This window comes from Aulonocara stuartgranti, assembly GCF_965226115.1.
Source record: "Aulonocara stuartgranti genome assembly, chromosome: 22".
NCBI classification, from domain to species: Eukaryota; Metazoa; Chordata; class Actinopteri; order Cichliformes; family Cichlidae; genus Aulonocara; species Aulonocara stuartgranti.
The window spans coordinates 28,407,795-28,432,050 of record NC_138957.1 but is presented as its reverse complement, the minus strand read 5'-3'; the positions used below and the strand labels follow the sequence as shown (position 1 = coordinate 28,432,050).

Below are 24,256 nucleotides of genomic sequence, written 5' to 3'. Positions count from 1 at the left end.
CAAATTCAAATTCAAATTTTATTTGTCACGTACAGTCATACACAGTACGATATGTAGTGAAATGCTTGGACAACTGCTCGTGACCTAAAGAAAACAAAAAAGGAAAGGCTATGAATAAGATAGGAAATAAATATGAAAAATTAAAAAGGGTAAATTTAACTAGGAAGGAATAAAATATAAATTAAGGTTAAAAATGAAATAACTGTACAACACAAATTAGAATGAAGGGTAAATTTAACTGGGAAGAATAAGATAAAATATATAAATTAAAGTTGAAAATAAAATAACTGTACAACAAAATACACAATACACAATATAGAACTATATAAGAATGTATGAAGAAATCTAAATATAAATAAATATATACACAATAACAGCAGCTGTACAAGTATTAACTGGAAATGAAGAATATAGTGACCAGTGTTGTGCAAAACCAAAGTCCAGAAAGTCCAGTGTGTGTGTAAGAACCATATGTGTGGGTCAGTACTGTGTGGTGGTGTGATTGAGAGACCGTATCGCCTGCGGGAAGAAGCTCCTCCTCAGTCTCTCTGTGTTGGTCTTCAGGGAGCGGAATCGCTTTCCTGACCTCAACAGAGAGAACAGTCTGTTGTTGGGATGGCTGAGGTCCTTCACGATCTTCCTGGCCTTGGTCCAGCACCGCCTGCTGTAGATTGAGTGCAGGTCAGGGAGCTCGGAGCGGATGGTGCGCTCAGCTGACCGCACAACCCTCTGTAGAGCTCGTCTGTCCTGCATGGTGCTGTTCCCGAACCAGGTTAAGATGTTTCCCGCCAGGATGCTCTCTATGGTGCACGAGTAAAAGTTCCTGAGCACCTTGGAGGGCAGTTGGAAGTCTCTCAAGCGTCTGAGGTGGTAGAGACGCTGTCGGGCCTTTTTCACCACGGTGTTGATGTGACAGGACCATGACAGGTCCTGCGTGATGTGAACTCCGAGGTATTTGAAGCTGTCCACTCTCTCCACTGGGCACTCGTTGATGACGGGGGTCTGGTAGTTCCTCTCCTGCTTAGTGCTGAAGTCCACTATCAGCTCCTTTGTCTTACTGACGTTTAGAAGGAGGTTGTTCCTCTGGCACCAGTTCTCCAGATTCCTAATCTCCTTCACGTAGGCCGTCTCGTTGTTATCAGAGATCAGGCCCACCACGACGGTGTCGTCAGCAAACTTGATGATGGTGGTGGAGCTGGTAGTGGCCACACAGTCATATGTGTACAAAGAGTACAGCAGGGGGCTCAGAACACACCCCTGGGGGGCTCCAGTGCTGAGAGTGGTGGAGGCTGAGACATGTCCGCCCATCCTTACTGCCTGTGGTCTGCCAGTTAGGAAGTTGGAGATCCACTGACACATAGATGAGCTGAGTCCCAGATGCTCCAGCTTGGTGGTGAGTGTGGAGGGAATTATGGTATTAAATGCAGAGCTGTAGTCTATGAAGAGCATTTTAACATAATTCCCCCTTCTAGTGTCCAAGTGAGTGAGTGATGTGTGGAGGAGATGAGAGATGGCATCGTCTGTGGAACGATTTGGACGGTAAGCGAACTGTAGTGGGTCCAGTTCTTTACATATAGAGAGATCGGTGACATCAGATGCTAAAGGTCTGCCCCTCACAAACCTCTCCCAATTCCTCTCAGCAAATAGGATATGACATGAGAGGTATAACGACCTTTGGATTGCTTTATGCACACGTATGCACAACGTGTAATATCGAAAGCAAAAGTGAAAGAATAATTCAGTTTCATTTACATGTGCCATGACGTGCTTGGGGTGGTGGTTATAAGTGGAGTAGAAGCACTCATTGTATTATGGGAGAAACCATGTGACTTAGAAGAAAGCTGTTGGCCTGACTGACAGTGTTGGGGAGTAATGGAATACATTTAACGCCGTTACGTATTTAAAATACAAAATATGAGTAACTGTATTCCGTTACAGTTACAGTTCAAAAAGGTGGTATTTAGAATACAGTTACTTTGTTGAAATAAATGGATTACACGGTGGTATTTTCCTGTTTCATATTGGTCAGGTTTGTTTGGTTTTTGTTTGACAGCTATGTTCTGTTTTTCCAGGCGGCAGCGTTACGGTTGCAATGGTTACAGGGTGACACACGCTCTCTCTGCGACTGTGTGTTTCCTGGGTGAGAGAGCGCCTTTTTGTTGTTGTGCTAAGCTAATAGGCAGAATGCTACAGGCATAGCCCTAAAGAATGTAGCTGTAGCAGATGTGAAATGGTCGACTGCGTTGTGACAACAGACACGGACTGGCTGGAAACAGGGTTTATTCCTATAAAACAGAGTGCAGCAGCAAAATCAGTGTCACACAGCGGCAGCAGGCTTCTCCTCACCCAGTGTGGAGTCCGTACAGCTCTGCTTGCATCATATAAAAGAAAATACAACTTATCAAAATAATAATTTTCACAACCGCCACTTCAAAATCAAATATTACAGTGGGGTAAAACAGAGACAATTATGGAATCACTAACAATAACGTATAAATTCAAATTCCCATTAAAATAGGTCAATTGCATAATACATATTCAAACAACTTTTTAACTCTTCCCAACATGGCTGAAGATACTGCTCAGAGCACAGCCTCGGGACATGAGCTCATTATACACATAAAACAAAAACTACACATTTACACATACCTATAAAACAGAGTGCAGCAGCAAAATCAGTGTCACACAGCGGCAGCAGGCTTCTCCTCACCCTGTTTAACACAAGTCAGTTCCACACAAACGGATGATACAACAGATAAAGCGCAGTTCCAAATATCATTTTTCTCACTCAAAGCGATTGAAAACACTTTGAGAGCTTTTAACCCTAGGAGCCAATACTTAACAAAGACAAATACACCGAATTTATATGGATAATTTAGTACAGGGAGAAGAGCTACAGAAAGCGTGCCTCACCAGTGTGGAGTCCGTACAGCTCTGGCTAGGAAACCCCACACCCGCAATGTGGCCGCAGGTGGCGTTACACTGATTAATGTCCCACTTCAACAATAACACACGGAACCTTAGTTCCACAAAAATAAAGTTCACACAATAAAAAAGTATAACCTATGTACAATACAGTTTTGAGAATGTTCACAATTCGTACATTATATCTCAGCTACATAGCCTCATGGGCAGTGTAGTCCGTGCTGCAGGGAGAATGGACTGCCATACACGTTATGTTTCTGTGAGCACGAGGAGGGAGAAAAAGGAGAGTAGAAAAGTACGACTTGTCATCGAGCAGAAACGGGAGCTGGAAGCATGTAATTATAATAATAACCACTTCAGCCAAGAAGAGTGCCTGATGAGCCCAGTTGTAAGTAAGCTATTAAGACTCGACTGTACAACGTGTTCATGTTTTCTTCCAAAACAATGAATTCCATTGGAGCAGCCTTTCAACGCCTCTCTCTGTCTCTCGCTAGGAAACTTGACCCAGACAACAAAGTGAAGCTATTTTTCGGCTACGAGCCTGACACGGAACCCGATGTATTAGCCAGAGGTCCCTTTACTACGGTTCGGAGCCGCGGACCTTCAGTAATAGTAATAAGTCACATTCATGTAGTTGTAAACAGCATGATAATATATTAAGTAATCCAAAGTATTCAGAATACGTTACTCTCATTGAGTAACGTAACGGAATACGTTACAAAATACATTTTGGGGCATGCATTCTGTAATCTGTAGTGGAATACATTTTAAAAGTAACCTTCCCAACACTGCTGACTGATAACATTATTCAACATCCCCAATCTTTGCTTATTCAAGTACTCATTTTAGCTACTATCTGGAATGAGAGTTTTTATCTTGGCTTTGTTAGTGTCCCCAGTAATAACAAAAACACTGATTAAACAATGAAACAGTACTGACTTCTTGACTTGCTAGTTTAATCTTAAAAGTGTCATCATCCTGGGTCTTTCACCTAGTTTTTTGAGTTTGCTTAGACTTTTTTTAATTTCTGGAGGATTATTGAGATGTTAATGTTCAGGGGTCGGGGTCTTGTTCGCGAGTGATGGGAGAAGGGAGCCGGAGATCGACAGACGGATTGGGGCTGCAGCTGCAGTAATGCGGACGCTGCACCGGTCCGTCGTGGTGAAGAGGGAGCTGAGTGTAAAAGCGAAGCTCTCAATTTACCGGTCGATCTACGTCCCTACCCTCACCTATGGCCACGAGCTGTGGGTAGTGACCGAAAGAATGAGATCGCGGATACAAGCGGCAGAAATGAGCTTCCTCCGAAGGGTGGCTGGCCTCTCCCTTAGAGATAGGGTGAGAAGTTCGGCCATCCGGGAGGGGCTCAGAGTAGAGCCGCTGCTGCTCCACATCGAAAGGAGTCAGCTGAGGTGGTTCGGGCATCTGACAAGGATGCCCCCTGGGCGCCTCCTGGGTGAGGTGTTCGAGGCATGTCCCACCGGGAGGAGGCCCCGGGGCAGACCCAGGACACGCTGGAGAGATTATATCTCTCGGCTGGCCTGGGAACGCCTTGGTATTCCCCCGGATAAGCTGGAGGAGGTGGCTGGGGAGAGGGAGGTCTGGGCCTCTTTGCTTAGGCTGCTGCCCCCGCGACCCGGCCTCGGATAAAGCGGATGAAAATGGATGGATGGATGGATGTTCAGGGGGTTTTTTTTGCAATGAGAACTGATCTGAACGCATGGTGATGCCGAACACATTTTGCTTTTGCAAGGACAGCTATAAAGAATCTCTATGTTCCTCTTCTCAAGGTGTGCTGTGTGGCTGACAGGAACACTGGACTCAAAACACAAAGGAATGAACTAAATGAGGCAGTTTTATTGCTTTACAAAACAAAAAAACAAACAAAAAACGAATACTACAAACAAGAAAACAACATCTAAACTGGGAACTAGACACATGAAACTGAGAACTAGGAAACTGGAGCTGGGAGCAAACTAGGAAAAGGGGAAACAAGGAGCACAGGGAAATGCACAGCAATATGGGACGACACAACAACAAGCAGAGGAAGACTAAGGACTAAATACACAGAGGATAGCGAGGGAATGGGAAACAGGAGGGAAACACAGCTGGAACTAATCATACATAATGGGACAGGGAGGAAGCAAAACTGAACACAGGACAACAAACTATCAAAATAAAACAGGAAACATGAGACATGTGCTAAGATGCAGACTTGATACTGGGACTGGGGAAGAAACAGCTAACACACAAAACGGACGCAGAAGATAAATGAACATGAAGGGTGATTTGACATAAAATGTGGAACACAGGGGAGGCACAGTAAGAGAAACCTAGAAACTAGAAACTATTAATATAACACAAGCAGAAAATAACTAAACTTTGAATCTTGTTTAAGTAATATTCTAACTCGTCCAAGTACATGAGCCCAGGACTCAGAACAAAAATTTAAAAAGAGTTCAAAACAGAGAAAAAAATAGTTCTGGAGGCTGTGCAGGTGGAAAGTGGCTGCGACAAAACAGTTCTGGAGGCTGACTGAGAGGCCAGCGACAAAAACAAAGCAGACCCGGAGGCCAACCACGAAGCTCCTCGGCCCGTAGGTCCAGAGGCAAACAACAGCAGCATAGGTGGGACCCTTCAGGATACAGATGAGGGAGTGAGGTGGAAACCCTCAGCTGGCTTGGATGGTGGCTGGTGCCAACGTGGCTTGGAAGATGGTGTTGTTGGTGTTGGTGTTGCTTGGTTGATGGCCGGCGCTGATGTTGTTGAGGCTTGGTAGATGGCCAGTGTCGGTGTTGGTGAGGCTTGGTTGATGGGTGGGGTGGCTTGGCTTTAGGCTGACATTGATGGAGACCCTCTAGCAGAGCAGAACCACTGGATTGGGTGGAGACGAAGCTCAAAAAGTCAAACGAACGAAGCAACGACCTTTGGTGGAGATGAAGCTGGACCAGACAGCGCAATGACCTTTAGCAGAGACAAAGCAGGACCAGATGGCTTGGAAACCTCTGGCAGACCAGAACCAGATGGTGCAGAGACCTATGGTGCAGCAGAAACAGGACCAGTTAGTGTGAAAACCTCTGTCATAAGGGAGGATGACACATTGCAGCTCACACTGCTGCAGCAGCTAACGGCTCTCCGTCTCAGTAGCCCCTTTTTTTGTTTAACTTGTACGTTGTTCTTGTTTGTTTGTGCCCTTCCTGATGAACATTTATTCATCCTGCTGCCTCAGCAGAACAGCAAACATTATCAACGACAGCTCCCACCCTGGTTTTGACCTGTTCAACCTTCTTCCCTCAGGGAAGCGCCACCGCTGCATCAGCACAAAAACTGACAGACTCAAGAATAGTTTCTTCCCAAAAGCCGTAACCACCGTGAACTCACACATGCACTGACAGCACAGTTCCACCCCCAAATCCAAGGACTTCCCTCTATATACAGAGTACACAACTACCATCAGCACAGTGCAATATTTAATTTACGTGAAATAACCCACACTGTCAATATATAACACTATTTATTTTTTTCTGATTTGTATATTTGTACAATTGATATTTTTGAATACTGTTCATATGTATTATAGTGCTGCAGAACTGCAGCTCATCCCCTTTTCTTTTCCCACATGTCTGCACAGAGTAGAAGATGCTACTTATTGTACACGTGTATAGTGACATTAACAGGAATTCTAAACAGATGCTGCAAAGACCTCTGGCGAAGCAGAACCAGCCGGTGCAGAGTCTTCTGGAGGTGACAGAGCTAGGTGGAGCTGCACAGTGTGCACAGCCTGCTCACGTTGCTTCTCAGGCATGGGGAGTCCATGACTATCTGTGGAAGTTTTATTACTGTATTTATTTACAATATTAGGAATCTTAAAATTATTGCGCTTACCAACAAACTTTGAGTTTGCAATGTTTGTAGTCATATGAGATTTAAAATCTTTGATCTTTGATTGCTTCAGTAAGATCTAGACCCTATATTAGGAAGTAAGCTCAACATACCCAGGGTATTGTTAAGATTCAAAATTGAGGAGGGAGAGTACAAACCACTCTTGGTCCAGTAGGTCTCTGGTCAAACAATGATTTTAATGAATACACGCGTGGGAAGACACTCTGTACGCAGACAGCCAGTAGTCCTCGACTTAATCAGAGCATACACAGATTTTTATAGCATCAGGGTTTGAATTACTGACGCCCCTTCATACGTCACAGACAGGATATATACATACAGCGGGGAAAATAAGTATTTGACACATCAGCATTTTTATCAGTAAGGGGATTTCCAAGTGGACTATTGACACAACATTTCCACCAGATGTTGCCATCAAGCCAAATATTGACGTCATACAAACAAATCAGAACATATAAGTATACAAGTTAAACCACAATAAATAAAGTGAAATGACACAGGGAATAAGTATTGAATACATGGAGATAACAAGGGGCAAAATGACATAGAAAGCCAGGAGATCACCTGAAATCTGTCAGTATTGATAGAGAAATCCTGTCCCCTATCAGTACTAATTGATATCAGCTGCTTTAGTCCTAATTGATGGCCTATAAAGGCTCCTCATTACCCAGAAGGCACACAGGAAAGACTTCATGATGGGTAAAAGCAAAGAACTCTCTCAAGATCTTCGTAATCTTATCGTTGAAAAGCATTTTGATGGGAATGGTTATAGGTGCATTTCCAGAATGCTGAATGTTCCTGTGAGCACTGTGGGGGCCATTATCCGGAAATGGAAAGTGCATCAGTTCACCATAAACCTGCCACGATCAGGTGCTCCACGCAAGATCCCTGTCCGAGGAGTCCAAAGAATAATCAGGAGGGTTCTCCAAGAGCCAAGAACCACTCGGACAGAACTTCAGGAAGACCTTGCATCAGCAGGTACTGTTGTTTCAAAGAAAACTATAAGCAATGCACTGAACCGCCATGGCATCCATGCACGCTCACCACGCAAGACTCCATTGCTGAACAAAAAGCATGTCAAGGCTCGGTTAAACTTTGCGCAACAGCATTTGGAGAAGCCTGTGGATTATTGGACGACTATAGTATGGTCAGATGAAAGCAAAATTGAACTTTTTGGCAGTCATTCTACACACCATGTTTGGAGAAGAAATGGCACTGCTCACCACCCCAAGAACACCATACCAACAGTCAAGTTTGGGGGTGGAAGCATCATGGTTTGGGGCTGCTTTTCAGCAAGGGGTACTGGCAGACTTCATATTATTGAAGGCAGGATGAATGGAGAGATGTACCGGGACATTCTGGATAAAAATCTGCTGCCATCTACCAGGAAGCTAAAAATGAAAAGAGGGTGGACATTTCAGCAAGACAATGATCCCAAACACAAGGCCAAGGAAACAATGAAGTGGTTTCAAAGAAAGAAAATCAAGTTGCTTGAATGGCCCAGTCAATCACCTGACCTAAATCCCATAGAAAATCTATGGAGAGAACTGAAGATTAAAGTTCATAAAAGAGGCCCAAGGAACCTTCAAGATTTAAAGACCGTTTGTGTGGAAGAATGGGCCAGAATCACTCCTGAGCAATGCAGACGACTGGTCTATCCATACAAGAGGCGTCTAGAAGCTGTAATCACCAACAAAGGCTTTTCTACAAAGTATTGAATAAAGTGTGTTCAATACTTATTCCCTGTGTCATTTCACTTTATTTATTATGGTTTAACTTGTATACTTATATGTTCTGATTTGATTGTATGACTTCAATATTTGGCTTGATGGCAACATCTGGTGGAAATGTTGTGTCAATAGTCCACTTGGAAATCCCCTTACTGATAAAAATGCTGATGTGTCAAATACTTATTTTCCCCGCTGTACGTCAAATCAAAACCACAATGACCTTTTAACACAGTTTAAAAGAACATCGTCTTCCATCTTCATAACAGGTGCATCCTGTCACTGCCGGATGCTCGCTTGTCATCTTGACACCTCAGCAGCAGTTCTGCGACAAACTGCTCTTTGCAACATCAGCAAAACATAATTAAACTTTCCCCCATAAATGAATCTAACTAAAAGTGTGTGTGTGTCTGCGTCTGTGTGCTAACCACAATTGCACCCTGTTTCCTGTCAGCCTGTGACTTTTAGCCTTTCTGAAAGACACACACTGTTCAACCCCTGAATGCAATATAAACTCCAGATTATATTATTAATGCAATGGTACTGATGACAATTATTTAACAATAGCAGTAAAATAATTTCCCTGCTCCACAGTATCTTCCTGGGTCTAGTAGCTACAATTCCCACAGTATAAAAGAGACTTATCAGCAGATTAGAGTTCAGTATCAGTCTATTAGTTTATTTTTATAAAATTTAGAATTATGTTGTAAAATTAAACTTTACATTTTAATCTTTAAAAAGTTAATTAGTTTTTTAGTTGTATTGTTTTACACATGTGTTGCAGAGCTGTAATTGTCAAATGAATTAAAATCTAATTGAATAACATTGTTTTGGATATATTCAAAACCTTTTATGACAAAAAGTGACCACGTCCAGTGTGAACATAATCAATATCACTCCAGTTTTGACCCAGAGTGGCAGAGCAGGTCAGAAACTAACCAGAAGGTCGGTGGTTCGATCCCAGGCTGCTCCAGGCTGCATGACAAATATCCTTAGGCAAGATACTAACCCCATGTTTGCCTACTGGCGGTGGTCAGAGGGCCCGGTGGCACCAGTGTCCGGCAGCCTCGCCTCTGTCAGTGGGCAGCTGTGGCTACAATGTAGCTTGCCACCAGTCACCAGTGTGTGAATGGGTGGATGACTGAATGTAGTGTAAAGCGCTTTGGGGTCCTTAGGGACTAAGTAAAGCGCTATACAGCAGGCCATTTACCATTTGATTTTACTTTTGGATTTGATTTTACAGCCAAATTATAAAGTGAGAGGTACAATGACACTGTGGATCGCTGCATGCATGCGACTTTCAAAGTGAAAGAATAATGATTTAGTTTAATTTACATAGTGCTATTTCACAATAAGAATGACATTGAGGCATTGTATATTGGAAGGTAACCCTAGTTAACTCTACAATGTTAGAGAGAGTACCCCAAAATTCAGATGAGCCCCTGTGAGCAACACTTGGTGACAGCGGGAAGGAAAAGTTCCCTTTAAATATGAAAGGACCAGATGGTCCAGGCTCAGGGAGGGGCGACCACCTGGTAGGGGTGATGGTGGGGAAAGAATATGGGAGAGGGGATCAAATTTAATGGAATGCAGCACTGTTGTGTAAAAATTTCGGTTGTGAAATAACTGGAGTGAAGAAGGAGCATTAATTGTATAATAGGAGAACCCATGTCACTTAGATGTCTGTGAAGATTCTCAGTCATCCAGGTCATCGTACTCTAAGGAGCTTGGAAAGAAAAGCGTCTGGACTTCTTTAAGTTGTTTGAAGACGTTTCACCTGTCATCTGAGAAGCTTTTTCAGTTCTAGGGTTAAATGGTGGAGAGTCACCAACTGTTTGCCATCTATAATCCAGTATTGAGATCCCTTCCCAAACGCCTTAACACCCACTCACATCCTGGGCCATCTGAACTCAGGAAATCCTGTTGTAAAACCTAGCCCCACCCTATGCTATTTATGGTCTTCTCATAACAATGATAAGAATATTAAACTGGCCCAATATGGCATGTTAGTTAATACAGAGACACACATGTTAATATGACCTCTGGTCTCCCACTCAGAGACACAGGTCTCCAAGTGTCCAGCATTCAGACAGCTACCAGAGAAATTGAGAAAATCTGCTCACACAGATATGTTGAGCCAAGTACTGTCAATAAGGCCTCTACAATGTTCTGAAGACAGTTAAACTTATCAGGTAGTGATGTCCAGCAGGTGAAAATGCAAGCTCCATGAACACGCACAGCTGTGGATTCCTGCTGCGTTCGTAGTTCTGCAAACTTTGACCCCCACAGAGTCGAGCTTTTCAGTTCAATCAGCTGCATTTCGATGTCCTCTGTGTCCAGCCAGTTAATGCGAGGCAAATCCCGCTGCTCATTAAAGCTTTCTGGTTTGATACGAAAAGAAAACATTGGTCCATACACCTGAAAGTCCCGAAAACGCATTGTGAATTCTGTCTCAAGTCTACAGATGTATCCGTGTGTTTCCACGGTGCTGATGCTGCACTGAGCAGGTAGCACCTGAAGCATTTGAAGTGTCAGAATGTGGAAATTTCAGCATCACTTGAAAAAACTGGCAGCTAGCAACGTCCCTCTCACCGGTAGGTCAGAGTTATTTTTAGCCAATTACAAGTTGAATCTGGTAGTTGGGGTTGTTAGCTAAGATACCGTCATTAAGAAGCAGCACAACTAATGTGTCTATGTGAGCTAATTTTTGCACTGCTGGCCCGGCCATTTATTTTTTAATGCACCTTCTCAGTGTCAAGGGCTGGACTGGGACAAAAAAAATCGGGACAACAACAGCTGATCAAGCTTAAACATGCTTCTGTTGTTTAGCGCAACATCCACTGGTTTCTTCTTTCTGGAGCAAAGTAGGTGATAAACAAACAAGTGAGACGGGACTTGCGTCAGAAAAGCCTCTCAGCTGATCAATTAGCAGCTTCATGATTGAAGTAGCAACAGGAGAGGGAGGGGAGAGAATGAGAGAAGAAGAGGCAGCTGACAGGGTGAAAAAGCAGAATAACTCCAGCTTTGTGTCTTTTTTTCATGCTATCTGAAGTATGGGACAAACTGTGTTCCTTTTCAGCTCAATACGAAACGTGTAATATTTTCTCTAAATACGGGACGATTCCATTTTTACGGGATGGTTGGCAACTCTACTAACTAACCTTATGAAAAAAATAAAGTTCACTATCAGTAACGTCATAGCACCCACCCAGCTGTATTCTAAACTCTCTCATGCTAGCTAGTACGCAGTACGAGTTATTGTAACTGAATGTAAAAAGTCAACACAACAAAAATAAACTACATCTAAACTTGGTTTATATCTGACCCAGATAGACTGCATGTCACGGTCCTGGGTCAGTGACCCAGTGTTTTGAGTTTCTTGTGCCTCTGAGTTTTTTGTATTATGTTCTTAGTTCTCTTTGTTGTCCCAGCTTATTCTTTAGTGTAGTGTCTTAGTTTGGTTTTCTTGTATTCTGTTTAGTTCTGAGTATTTAGTAGCTGCCCTCTGTGTTTCTTAGTTGCTCTGTCTCCCCTAGTCTAGTTTGCATCTGTGCTAATTCCTGTTTTACTTTGAAGGTCTGTGTCTCATGTGAGTGTATCCTACTTTGCTCCCTTGTCTCGTCAGTTCTGATTTCTCCCAGCTGTGCTCTCCTTCTGTGTCTCATTCCCCTCGTTACTTCCCATTGTATTTAAACCCTGTGTTCCTCTGAGTCAGTGTCGTGTCGTCCCTCATGCTGTGTGTTTCTACCTGTAGCTCCCTGTGTGTTTTGTTAGAGTCTTCCCAGTTTAGATTTTGTAGAGTTTTTGTGTTCAGCAATAAAAGCTGCCATTTTGAGTTCAATCCTGTCTCCAGTGAGTTTGCGTTTGGGTCCAATTCCTGCCGGCACACAGCCGAAACATGACAGAGCGACGCGACCATTACATGGACCCAGCAAACCGCTCTCAGCTGCGTGAGCGTCAGGATGCTGCCTTTGCTGAGCTAGAGGAGGAGCTCTGCTTGAGGCCGTGGCGCACTCCTGACTACGGGTGGATTTTCCGAGGAACTCGGCTGGCTCTCGGCGGTCCCCGGAGCTGCCGAAAGCCCCCACCTGCCGCTTCACCTGCACCCAAGCCGCGGCCGCTTCAGGTGGGAATTCTCCGCGTCTCTTCAATTGCCCACGCTCCAGCCTCGGCGTCGCCGTTCTGCACGCCGGAGGCTCAGCTATTTTCTCCGCCCACTTCCCCTTCCCGTAGGAAGCGGCACACACGCCGCAATAAGATGGACAATGTTAAGCAACTCCCGGTGGTGAGTTACACTGATTATCCTTCTCCCGCTTCTCTGGACATTAAAAACAATAGACTCACTCCTGATCCTGTCAATGTGTCCCTGATGGACGACGACATAGACTGGGAGAACTTTTTCTGCTCTGCTCCCTCTGAGCTGGGAAATGACAATAGTGTTTTTCAAACCGTGAACCCTATCAGTACAAAACCTGGAAAAACTGTGAAACATTGTGGGAAAGAGGCAGAGTTTATTTTTGATACGTCTGTTTTTGTGGACCCGGTGGAGATTCCTTTTGAGCCTGCCCAAGCAAAGACTGTTTTTTCTGAGCCTAATTCTTCATCTACCTGTGTTTCTCCTCCCAGGGCAGCTCGGGCCCGGCTTTTCTCTACACCCGTTTCAGTCCCTCGGGTGGGGAAAGCTGAGGTCCCGCTGGTCCCTACTCCGGCTCCCAGGCCGGCTGAGGCCCTATCGGTCCCTGCACCCGTACCAGCTCCTCGGATGGGGGCAGCAGCTGCTCAGCCATGGCCGGTGCCTGTTCCAGCCCCGAGGGTGAGGGCAACTGTGACTCAGCTTCCTCCTGCACCCATACCTACTCCTCGGGTGGGAGTGGCTGGCGTCCGGTCTGCCATATCACCAGTGCCGGTCCCTGAGGTGAGGCCAGTGAGTACACAGCCTACCTCTGCACCCGTACCTACTCCTCGGGTGGGAGTGGCTCGTGTCTCGCAGATGCCTGCACCAGTTTCTGTGTCCACTGTAAGCTCAAGGGTGTCTGACCAGCCATATTCTTCATGTTCAGAAGGCTCAGAAGACTTAGTTCAGCCACTGTCACAACTGCCATCACTACAACTGCCATCACTACAACAGCCATCACTACAACAGCCACTTCAACATGTATTGCAGTCTTTTGTTCAGTCTTTAGCCCAGTTCTTAGCGCAGTCATCAACTCCACCACCTACTCCACTCTCACCACCACCGTTACTACAGACATCAGTTCAGTCCCCTGTGCCAGTGCAGACGCCCTCAGTTCAGTCTCCTGTGCAGTCATCTACTTCACCACCATTAGTAGCTCAGCTCCCCGTGTCTCCAGTAGCTCAGCTCCCCGTGTCTCCAGTAGCTCAGCTCCCCGTGTCTCCAGTAGCTCAGCTCGCACCTGAACCATTGGCCCAGTTCCCCGTAGCAGTGCAGTTTTCTAGCCAGCTTAACATTGAGCCAGGGGTCCCAATTCTCTCTGGCTCTACATCAGTTCCTGCTGGAAGCTCGGATGAGCTCATCCAGCACTCCGCGGCTCCCGCGCCGCCATCTACCTCGTCCGCTGGGGGTTCCAGTGAGCCCAGCCAGCACCTCCTCATCTCCGCTGGAGGGTCCGAGGGGCCCGTCCAGCCTCCTGTCTCCGCTGGAGGGTCCGTGGGGCCCGTCCAGCCTCCTGTCTCCGCTGGAGGGTTTGAGGGGCCCGTCCAGCCACCAGCTGCTCCACCAGCAGCCTCATCCACGTTTGCAGAAGCAGTGTGATCCATGCCGCCGCCAGCTGCAGCCTCCGTGTCTTCATCCTCGCCAGCTGCGGCCTCCGTGTCTCCACCCACGCCGTCGCCTGGTCCAGCTCCAGCATCATCAGCTTCAACCTCGTCTGGTCCAGCCTCATCCGAGTCTTCATCCGAGTCTGGTCCAGCCTCATCCGAGTCTTCATCCTCGTCTGCAGCGTCAGCTGCTAAGCTGCCGTCTGGTCCTGCCTCGCCTGGTCCTGTGCCCACCAAGCCTCGGCCAGTACGCTGTAACGTCGGGTTGCGTTTAGTGGTTGAGAGGAGGCGGCAAAACACTTAGCAGGGTAGCCAAAAGAGTACACACTCACGCTGGCGTTGGGAATTCCACAGTGTGTTCTTTAATATACCTTCTCTTCATCAACCATATAAGCCCGGTTGAACAAACATAGCGCACAGTGTTCGTACAACCCATAACGTTGCAAACAAAGGTGTCTGGAGAGGTAAAACATAAAATCCGTCCCTCCTCATGCACTAGCGTACAAGCACATGTCCACACAATCACAGAGAGAGAGAGAGAGACCAGTGACACAAACTGATGACACCATCAACCCTCGACTTGGGTGTCTTAAAGGGACACCACACCATAGTGGCTGTTACATATTCCCCCCGGGTTAAACAAAGGCTGTCCTCAGCCGGACCCAGGTGACCCTCCTCCCGCTACCCCCTTTCACTACACATAGCTACTTTAGGTAGTAAGCAGGTCGTGGAGTAATTGTTACACACCCGTACAGCATTGGTACAGTCCAGACTTAACCAGCTTCCATACATGGTCAGCAGGATAAGACGTTAAAACCAAAACAGGGAAATGCACAGTTCAAAATTGACAAACTGGCATACATGACAGTGTCCCACATGGTGAATGTCCATTTAAATAAATGTTAAAGAAAGAAAATAAACTTAGGATAGCCAGTACAATTACAGAATGAAATTCCCTTTTTCTTTCATTGTGTTTCTTCTTATTCCTCAAAAACAGCAACAGTAAGCATAATATGTGAAAACAGTACTAGAAAGTACTGTAGAAAACTTAAACAGCAGTCATGTTACAACAGTAACTAACACGGAATACATAAGAAAAAAATGCAAATTCAGGAACTATGGCAAAGCTGCATCGAACCCACGCCCAGGAAACGCAGGTCCACGCACATCCAATGGAGCCACGACGAAGAGGCCAAACAGAGAACGGCACCACAGTCCACAAACAGCGCTGGAGCGACTCCAGTCGTTGCCACGGAAATGCACCGCCGCGACCCTTCGATCCTCCCGACGTCCGCGTCCAGGCCAGCCTGGTCCATTCCCGCGAAACACGGCAGACATCCACTTCGCCGCGTCGTACCTTTCCATGTACCAATCATCAACTGCTCGAAGATACTGCACACTGAGGTCCAAGAGAAGATGTTCGGGTGCCATTTTGTAACGTCGGGTTGCGTTTAGTGGTTGAGAGGAGGCGGCAAAACACTTAGCAGGGTAGCCAAAAGAGTACACACTCACGCTGGCGTTGGGAATTCCACAGTGTGTTCTTTAATATACCTTCTCTTCATCAACCATATAAGCCCGGTTGAACGGCTGCAGCTTAACAAACATAGCGCACAGTGTTCTTACAACCCATAACGTTGCAAACAAAGGTGTCTGGAGAGGTAAAACATAAAATCCGTCCCTCCTCATGCACTAGCGTACAAGCACATGTCCACACAATTACAGAGAGAGAGAGAGACCAGTGGCACAAACTGATGACACCATCAACCCTCGACTTGGGTGTCTTAAAGGGACACCACACCATAGTGGCTGTTACAACGCCTGACGCTTGAGAGTCGCCGCCGCCTTCCACGCGGCCAGCCCCCGGTCCCGCTCTGTAGCCGCCGCCGGCCCCCTGAACAGCTCCAACGTCTCCTTCGCCGCTGCCGTTGCCGTCCGCATGGTCGGCCCCCTGAACTGGACTGTGTTTGGGCTGTTTTCTTGGACTCCGGTGTTTGCTGTGCACTGCTTTTGTTTTCTTTTTTTTTCTTTTTTTTTTTTGCCTGTCCCGTTTGGCTCTTTTGCCATCAGAATTATTGTCTAAAGGCAAAGAAAGATGCCCAACGGATTTACTTTACCAAATTGACCATCCCAGCCTTGCCATAATGGTCTATTTGATTCACCTTTTATTGTTTATTTTATTTTCACTTGCTGAATACGGGACAGACTTGACTGGAGGAAAGAAGGGGAGAAAGAAAGAGGGAAAGAGAAACAGCTGAGAAGAGGGACGGGGGAGAAGGGCAAAAAACAAAAACCAACAGAATGGGCAGGAAAAAAAAAAGAAAGAAAAAGAAAATGCATATATCGATCACCTGGATCACCTGTTGAGAAAGAAAAAGGAAAACAAGCAGAAGAGAACAAGAGTAATAGAATAAACAACATCACAATGATATATGGGAATATAACAGTAAATACTAAATATTAAACATTATTGTGCAGCACATAAGATCAACAGAACACAGTGTGCTTTGAGGTAGGAGCCAAAAAGGGTGTAGTTTGTGTGTGTGAGCACCTGTGTGTACACCTGTGAGCATGGACGCGCTTGTTTTTTTAAAAGGTTCCTTCATGTAATGATCTGCTAGAGGGTTTGGGGGGGCCACAGCCTCGTCCCCCAGGGCATGAAGCAGGTATGGAGGAGATCAAAACTCCAGACATCCAGAGGCCCTCAGAACACAAGAGACCAAGGAAGACCAACAGAGGGGCAGCCGCGCCACTGTCCCAGAAAGAGCTGAGGAGAGTCCCGGATGAGGGCTCACTCAGCAGCCGCAGAGCAGAAGCCAGGGAGAGTTGCAGTGACGTGCCCGTGAGCTCCGCCGGCAGCCAGCTGTGCCTGAGTGACCGAGCCCCAGGCCGAGAGGCCGGGGGCACCCCACCTCCGAAGTGGCCCGAGCGAGCCCCAGGCTCCAGGCCCCGACAAGCGGCCACCAAGGAGTGAGCCGGTGTGTACCTGGACGCCCATCCCCAGACACAAAGAACCACCAACACACCGATGTCTGAGGGAGTCCGCCACTGGCAGGGGAAGTGGCGGTGGGGGGAGATAGGCCTCCAAACCCGGAGTGGAAAGCTCCTGCAAGATGTGACAATCTCCCCCACCAGTTGAAGAGCCCCCCAGGTGGCTCGACGCACCGGCGGCACCCTGCGCCACCCTGCGCCAGGGCTGGGCCCCCATGCACCCACCCGCCCACAACCCCGGCAACACACCGACCAGGACCCAAGCCCCCGAGGCCCGGCCAGGGCCCCAGCCCAGAGACGGAGCGCCCCCAGAACCTCACGCCCATCCCGGACCCACCCAGGGGCAGCCAGGCTACCAGGTCAGTAACCCACGTCCGTCAGCACAGACCCTCCCCTAGCCCCGCTGCACGCAGCCACGAGGAAACAGTCACCCGAGAGCCAACAGAGCCCCTAACCGGACATGACCGCTACCCCGGATTGAGCCCCCCAAGGAAGATGCCTCCGGGGAACCCCCCGACGCCCTAGGCCTGTCCCTACCCCCACACCAATCACAACAGTGAAGGCGGGACCAAACTATGACCCCCCACCCCCACTAGGTGATGGAGCTGATCAAAGGAGCCCAGAGCAATTGATCTGGTGTGGTGGCAGAGGCTGTATCAAGACTAATGTAATCTAATAGATCATTTCTATGTTGGTTAGAATTAAGATTATTTTTATTTTTCCAGTTCATGAGGACTGTTTTCTTGGCTATGCATAGGGCAGTGAAAACCATATGGGCTATATTCTTTTCTGAAGTGACATTATCTAAGCTGCCCAACAAACACATTAAGGGGGAAGTTGGAATGTTACATTTCAGACACTTTGATAAGTCTTCACATATCTCGTGCCAAAACTTTTGCACTGGTGGACAGAACCAAAGAGCGTGGATATAATTGTCCGGTGAATTGGTTTGGCAGTGTGAGCAGTTGTTGGTAGACGTAAAGCCCATCTTGAACATCCGATGACCTGTATAGTGCACTCTATGTAATATTTTGTATTGAATTAATTGAAGACTGGGATTTCTGATTAGATGAAAGGTTTTTAAGCAAGTCTGAGACCAGAAGTTTTGGTCTAAGTTAACTGATAAATCCGCTTCCCATTTTGCAATAGGAAGTGATATTGATTCATCTGTTTTAGAAAGCATTCTATATATTTTGGAAAGTAATTTGGGGGTTTTAAGAGTAAGAAATTGAACCACACTTGGTGGTGTTTGTAGTTCAACTTGACCCGGTTTAAATTTCTTTTTTACTATGGATTTAATTTGTTGATATTCTAAAAATCTTTTCTTGTTGATTCCATATTGTGTAACTAGTCCGTCAAATGAAATAAATTCTGTTCCTGCTAATATATGTTCTAAATATTTGATTCCTTTACCACTCCAATCTGAAAAGTTTATCATATTATTGTTTTGTAATATGTCAGGGTTGTTCCAGATAGGTGTACGTTTGCATGGGATTAATGAAGATGCCGTCAATTTTAGAAACTCCCACCATGCTGTCAGAGAAGAGCTGATGTTGATGCTTTTAAAGCATTCATGTCGTTGGATGTTTGAGCTGATAAATGGTAGGTCTGAGATCTTTAGATTATTGCAAAGTGCTTGTTCTACATCTAGCCAAGGTTCATCTAAGAGGGTGTGTTTTAGCCATCCTGAGATAAACTGAAGCCTGTTGGCTAAGAAGTAGTGCTGAAAGTTAGGTAGTTCTAATCCTCCTCTATCCTTGGTCTTTTGTAGTGTTTTTAAGCTTATACGTGGGGGCTTATTTTTCCAAAGGAATTTGGACATACATGAATCTAGAGATCTGAACCAATCTTGTGGCGGTTTAGTTGGGATTATTGAGAATAAATAATTTAATTTTGGTAAGACCATCATTTTTATAGCGGCAACCCTTCCCATGAGTGATATGGGTAGACATTTCCACCTAGCCAGATCATCTTCTACCTTCTTTAAAAGTGGGATATGGTTTAATTTAGTTAGATCTGCAAGCTTGGGAGAAACATTAATACCTAAATATTTTATATTTCCCGATTGCAGTGGTGTAGAAGAGGAATTATGGAGGGAGCAATTAATCGGTAGGACTGTAGATTTGGACCAGTTAATTGAGTAATCTGATATTCTTGCAAAAGAGTTTATCAATTCAATCACCCCAGAGATATTGGTTTGTGAATTTTGGAGAAAGAGTAACACATCATCCGCATAAAGGCTGATTTTATGTTCCACGTTCTTGCATTTTATGCCCTTAATTACTGAATTCTGTCTAATTGCTGCTGCTAGTGGTTCAATAAAAATTGCAAACAGTGAAGGGGAGAGTGGGCATCCCTGCCTGGTGCCCCTCAAGAGACAGAAGCTGGAGGATGTCTGGTCATTTGTTCTGACACAAGCTGTTGGGGAATTATATAATATTTTTAACCAGTTGATGAAAGAGGATCCAAAACCAAATTTGTGTAAAGTTGCAAAAAGAAATTTCCAGTTAACTCTGTCAAATGCTTTTTCTGCGTCTAAAGAGAATATTGTAGTTTCTAGGTTTTTACTGTATGAGTAGTCTATCAAATTAAGTAATCTGCGTGTATTTGTTGATGACTGCTTTTGTTTTCTGTTCCAGCTGTGGCTCCAGAAAACATCAGCTGATACTAGAAATTAATATTAAATAAATTCTAACAACAGCTGATCAAGCTTAAACGTGCTGCTGTTGTTTAGCGCGACATCCGCTGGTTTCCTGTTTCTGGCGCAAAGTGGGCGATAAACAAACAAGAGAGACGATCAGCTGATCATTGATCAGTTTCATGATTGAAGTAGCAATAGAAGAGGCAGCTGTAAAGACAGAATAACTCCAGCTTTGTGTCTTTTTCCATCCTAGCTGAAGTACGGGACAAACTGCGTCTCTTCTCAGCTCAATACGAAACGCGTAATATTTTCTCTGAATGAGGGACCATTCCATTTTTTAAGGAGCTGTTGGCAACTCTACTAACTAACCTTATGAATAAAATAAAGTTTACTATCAGTAACATCATAGCAACAGCTGTATAAACTCGTCATGCTAGCTCACGCAGTATCAGGTATTGTAACTGACTGTAAAAAGTCAGCACAACGAAAATAAACTGCACCTAAACTTGGTTTATATCTGACCCAGATAGACTGCAGGTCATAACTTCTTACCTGAAGTTCAGTTCACCTGACACTCGGACCGGCGGCCGCCTCGGGTCTCTCCTCCTGCCTCACCTTCCCTCATCCACCTGCTGGCCTCTGTGGAAGCTCCGCCATAGCCACCACCAAACAACTGAGTTATTTTTACACATCGGCCAGCATCTGGCCAATCCACCACCTCTCATTGTTCATGCCGTTACAAAAAAAAAAAAAAAAAAAAAAGTCATCAGCCCACCATGCAAACGTCCGATGGCTAGTCCAGCTATGTTAACCTGTTAATCTTTCGCCGAAAAAATGTTTTCTGCGGTGCTGTCTTTCGTGCTTGGCTCTCCTACCTTTGCTAACATGATAACATGCGCATAGTGCAGAAGCCGGTGCTGCATTCACTTACCCTCGGATATCTGAGCTTCACTGTGAAACCATAATCATACATTTGATATTTCATTAAATTTTATTGTTTTAGCTTCGGGGTGGCACCTGGGGTGGCCAGTCTGGTTGGGGGGGTGGCCTGTGCCTAGGTCATAACTTCTTATCTGAAGTTCAGTTCACCTGACACTCGGACCGACAGCCGCCTTGGGTCTCTCCTCCTCCTCCTGCCTTCCCTTTCCCTCATCCACCTGTTGGCCTCTGTGGAAGCTCCGCCATAGCCACCACCAAACAACTGAGTTATTTTTACACATCGGCCAGCATCTGGCCAATCCGCCACCTTTAATTCTTTATACCGTTACAAGAAAACAAACAAACAAAAAAAACCTCCATTGGCCCACAAAAACAAAAAATCACCAAATGCCAAAGGAAGAAAAATAGGGTCAAAAACCGTACTTGTAACTTGAAACTTGAAACTTGAGTGCAGAGTTTGACACTTATTTTTTGGCTAAGTCCACACACAAATCTTTTTTACGCACACACAAATTCTTTTTACACATACAAATCCTGATTTACAAGTACAAAACTGATTTACAAGTACAAAATATTTATGACCACAATTTGAGCCCATACGAGTCATTCAACCTTTTTCCTATTGTTTGAACTCAACCTGTGATTATTTAAATACGTCTCTTGTGCTACGCCAGAATAAACATCAACCTGTGATTACACAGCAGTCTCAGGCTGTGTCCCAATTCAGGGTCTGCACGCTTGAAGTACGCGCACTACGCGTACTACGTACGGTGCATACTATAAGTACGAGAAGTGCGGAAGTGCGAGGCCTGTGAAATGGGACAGTCTAGCCCAGGGGTGGGCAACTCCAGGCCTCGAGGGCCGGTGTCCCTGCAGGTTTTAGATGTGTCCTTGAACCAACACAGCTGATTTAAATGGCTAAATTAGCTCCTGCAGTTCTCCAGAGGCCTGGTAACGAACTAATCATGTAATTCAGGTGTGTTGACCCAAGGTGAGATCTAAAACCTGCAGGATACCGGCCCTCGAGGCCTGGAATTGCCCACCCCTGGTCTAGCCTTTGTCACGCTGTTCAGGTTGCCTAGCAACCATGATATTAACCGCGAGAAATGTTTCATACAGCATTGTGTGACATAAATGAAGGAGAAAAAATGTTTTGTTTGTCATTCATTTTTGTCATGACATCACTTTGATTAGTATCTGAGGCTGAGACCACGGGACTGTAAAACATGATTGTTGGGCCTCATTTCTGTACTGAACAGTCATTTCAAGATTAGTTAGTAAATAACAATTAACTTATGTTGTTCATGAGACTAAAATCATCTCACTGTGGTAATGTAAATATAATATGGCCAATATTATATGTATTGTCAGATTATTATGATATAGATATATGTGTGTGTGTGTATATATATATTTATATATATATTTATTAGGGGTGCAACAATAACCGTTCGATACAGTGCTTTCGGTTCGGTAGGCATATGTATCGAACATATGTATGTTTCTCCTTAAATTGCTGGCTGTCTGAGTGGTGTCCCAGAAACGATGTGGGCTTCATAGATAATTGGCAAACCTTCTGGAGGAAACCTGGTCTTGTTAGGAGAGACAGCATCCATCCCACTTTGGATGGAGCAGCTCCCATTTCTAGAAATATGGACAAATTTATTAAACCCCCCAAAATATGACTCTCCAGAGTTGGGACCAGGAAGCAGAGTTAGAGTCTTACACGCCTCTCTGCAGCTTCTCTCCTCCTGCTACCCCCCCCAAAAACCCATCTCCATAGAGACTGTCAGCTCCCAAAAAGACAAAAAACAAACTAAAAACCAGCAACAAACAACTTAAACATAAACAATTACAAAGAAAGAACAATACAATATCCACATCTGAACCAAAGTGTAAAACAGTGAAATGTGGATTATTAAATATGAGGTCTCTCTCCTCCAAGTCTCTGTTAGTACATGACTTAATAATTGATCAACAAATCGATTTACTCTGCCTTACAGAAACCTGGTTGCAGCAGGATGATTATGTTAGTTTAAATGAATCAACACCCCCGAGTCATTCTTTTTTTTTTTTTTTTTTTTTTTGTGTCCCGTTTGGATCTTTAGCCATCAGAATTGTTGTCTTAAGGCCAAGAAAGATGCCAAGCGGATTTATTTTACCAAGTGGATCATCATGGCCTTGCCATATTGGTCCATTTGATTGACCTTTATTATAATTATGTATTTATTTTATTTTCAGTTGCTACAAACGGGACAGACATGACTGGGGGATAGGACAGGGAGAAAGAATGAAAGAAAGAAAGAGAGGGAGGGAGAGAAAGAAAGAAAACCACAGGGGAGAAGAGACGGTGAGAAAGGGGGGAAGAAAGAAAGAAAAACAAACAAAACACCTGGATCACCTGTATGGAGAAAAAAAAAGAAAGAAGAGAAAGCAAACAAAAAAAGAGCAACATAATAAAAACAGCACAATCACAATAAACTAGCTAGCAGTAGATAACAGTAGATACTAAATATTAAACGATATTGTGCAGCACGCAAGATAGACAGCGCACAATGTGCTTTGAGGCAGCAGCCAAGAAAGGTGTAGTCCGCGTCTGTGAACACCCGTGTGTACACCTGTGTGCATACCTGTGTGGATCAGCATGCTTGTATTCCAAAGGTTTCTCCATGTAACGATCTGCTAGGGAGTGTGGGGAGCCATAGCCCCGTCCCCCAGGGTATGAAGCAGGTATGGAGGAGATCCAGGCCCCAGATATCCAGAGGCCCCAGAGTACAAGGACCCGAGGAGGACCACCAAAAGGGGGGGAACCGTGCCACCCTCCTGGGAAGAGCTGAGTAGAGCCCCAAACCAGAGGTCACCCAGCAGCTACGGAGCAGAGGCCAGAGGGGGTTGCAGTGGCGTGCCCGCGGGCTCTGCCGGCAGCCAGCTGTGCCAGAGAGGACCGAGCTTCAGGCCCAGAGGCCTGAGGGCATCCCATCCCCCGGAAGGGGCCCAGCCGGGCCACAGGCGCCCGGCCCCGCCAATCGGCCACCAGGAGTGAGCCAGTACATACATGAGCGCCCAGCCCCAGACGACAAGGACCACCAACACACCAACATCTGAGGGCATCAACCACCGGCAGGGAGTGTGGTGAGGGGAGATAGGCCTCCGTACTTTAGAGGGCCTGAGATGTACCCAGAGAGGTTGAGTCTAAGACCCAACCTGACATATAGACACAGACGAACAGGCGCACGCGGACACAAACGTGCATTCCCACCCCATATGCACAACCAAATACTCGGCACTCACCCAACGTGTAGACAGACACAAATAGACACTGCACAGACCCAAACATACTCTATATCCCAGGTCCAGG

At 45.5% G+C, this 24,256-nt stretch overlaps 1 long non-coding RNA gene across 2 annotated transcripts; it reads right to left on the bottom strand.

Moving 5' to 3' along the window:
• Positions 1–2,263: 2,263 nt before the first annotated feature.
• Positions 2,264–3,115, bottom strand: LOC309698567. Of its 2 annotated transcripts, none has more exons than XR_014274129.1 (2): positions 2,650–3,115; positions 2,264–2,371 (listed from the first exon to the last, which is right to left on the bottom strand). It is a non-coding gene; the product is annotated as an uncharacterized lncRNA (long non-coding RNA). The 2 variants fall into 2 exon arrangements; XR_014274130.1 differs by having other exon boundaries at positions 2,264–2,368.
• Between the last annotated feature and the right edge of the window lie 21,141 nt (positions 3,116–24,256).